The sequence below is a fragment of the Haliaeetus leucocephalus genome, unplaced genomic scaffold (assembly GCF_000737465.1).
Source record: "Haliaeetus leucocephalus isolate CR32 unplaced genomic scaffold, Haliaeetus_leucocephalus-4.0 Scaffold450, whole genome shotgun sequence".
Taxonomy (NCBI): Eukaryota; Metazoa; Chordata; class Aves; order Accipitriformes; family Accipitridae; genus Haliaeetus; species Haliaeetus leucocephalus.
In genome coordinates, this window is record NW_010972886.1 from 18,585,088 (window position 1) to 18,587,500 (window position 2,413).

The following is a 2,413-nucleotide window of genomic DNA, read 5'->3' on the forward strand; positions in this document are numbered from 1 at the left end:
ACAGGCAGCCTTTGTTTCTGATTGAAGGTTCTCCTTTTGTTTCGGTCCTCCTTCCTTTGACATCAGTTGGTTTTTTTCCTCTCCCACTGTCCTGTGAGGTATTTCTAGGGCCAAATGCTGGCTGATGCCCAGCCACAGGCAGCAAGAACAGGGGATGCTGTTTGGGGAGATCTTCCGAGTCCAGCCATGCATATACTTTGGGACCAAAAACCACAAGTCATTTGTGTGCAGACCCCCCAGAAACTGTTGAGTTTGGGCTCTGAGGTATGGAAATATGTAATCTGCTCAGAGGAAGGCCATCAAGGCTGCTTCTAAGCCTATACCCTATATGCTGTTGGAAGGAGACCGAGGATGGCAGTATGCTGGGCGAGGTGGAAGCTGCACATCACCAACCCCAGAGCAGCCAAAGTGGTCAGACTGTCTCCTGCCAGCTGCTTCCAGACCTTTCCTATCACGAACCTGGCCACAAAGTTTTTTCTCTGGTTTCTCCTCTCCCTGTGTTTTCCTCCCCCTCCATGCACCAGCCTCTTCCTCACATCAAGCTGTGCCCAAATGAACTGCAACAAACCCTATCAAGCTGGAGACTAGTTTACACCAGCACTGAGGAGAAACCAACCTACTGTAAAGAAATGACCCAAATTAGGGGATTTTAGAGAGCTATTTAAATCCTCTTTATGTGCCCATGTGTTCTCATTGTTTATTTTTTTTCTTCCTCTTTCATAGAAATAGCTCCTACTTCCTCGCCCCACGTTAGTGGGGCAATTATATGACATTATCCCGATGCCAGGGGCTGTTTCCACTCTGCGGCCCACAAAGTCTAAAGGCCTTTCCATTGCTTTGTTCCCAAAAATCGCAAAGCCAGCAGCAACGGGGAACACAGCCAGATGAAAGTGCACCCATGTGGCAAAGGCTGACCACAAATGACAGGCTCATATCAACAGCCAGCCTGGAAAGACAGAGGGATGAATGCCTGTCCCCTGGTCTCCTCCTACTCCCCGAGTGACATTGGATATATGGGGAATGCGCTCAAAATCTGGAGAAAAAACGATGCTGCTGGAGCTGCATGGAAGGTGCTGGCGCTCAGGCACTGCTGAAGATGCTCAGTCTTCTTGCAGCAGCTTTAGTACATTTTTCTTCTCCCCTTTAATCTGGGCCTCTGGTGACATGCGCCCTTCCTTAGCTGCTGATCACTTCAAGATGTGAGAAGCTGGTCTGGAGTGAAAGAGGCGGCGAGGGGGGAAATTCGATCTTTGTCACCAAGGCCTGAGAATATGCAGTGAATAAGCAGCTTTGCAAGTCGAAGAAGTCTGGGAGTGATTTGCTCTTTTTTCACTGGACTTAAGATGTTTTTTCTTCCCAATTGGAAAAGATTTCAGACCGGATTTTGTACGGTTCTTTTCTTTCTAACAGCCTGAGAAGTGCACTGCCCTTCCCAGCTCTCGTTATAAATTATACCCAGAAATGAGCAGCTTCAACCCTGAGCTGTCTTCTTGCCCCATCTCTGTTTCCACAGTGTGCTGATGCTTCCCTAGTGCTAACTGAACAAAATTTACATCTCTTTTCCTAACTTCAAGGCTTTGGGAAGACTATAGCAGGCTGGTGGGAAAAAAGGTACACTTGTGTCATAGTTGCAGACTTGTATGTGCAGGGAGCAGAAAGGTTGCAGCAGAGAAATGCACTGAGTCACATGAAGTCCAGCTGCCGGTTCCCCAAATCCCAGTCCCTTCCCATTTGTGGTGGGGGAAATGCTGATGGCCTTGGTACAGCTTGGTCTCAAACCTCTTCAAGCACGGCCAGCGTTAGGGTCAGGTTTTGAATACCCAGAAACTCCCCCATTTCCTTCCCATGCCATCAGGAGACGTGTTCTGTTCACTCTTTATATTAATTGGCTCGTGTTGCGCATTGGTTTGGTGGGGGTCTTCTTCCTTTTCTCATCGTGGCTCGGTTTTGTCTCTGTCCCCTCCTTGCCTCCATGAAACCGAGAAGGAAGGGTGTTTTCAGCACACCATGCCCTTCCTAGCCTGCAGCACGGGGTCCGGGACCTGCTGCCCCCGGCAGCGGCGATGCCCCCACCTTCTCGGTGTGGGGCTCCGCAGGAAAGGGAGGCTGGGAGGAAAGGAGCCGTTCCTCCGAACGTGCAAGCACAGCCCTAAAACACCTTCCCGGAGATAAATCCAGTCCCACTGCGGAAAGAAGTTGTCCCTCCGCGGGCAACGGAAAGACAAGCTCTCCTTCTCCTAAGCAGCAGCGCTTGCACCACAGCACCCTACCGGGGCCAAGCCCGGGCACCTTTGCCACCTGCCGGGCCGCCCTTGCTGGGGCTTGTGGGACGGGACCGAAGCCCTGGAGCGCAGGGTACCGTGTCCCGGTGCTGCCCCGTCCCCGCCCCCGCCCCACGCCGAGGCTCCGCGGG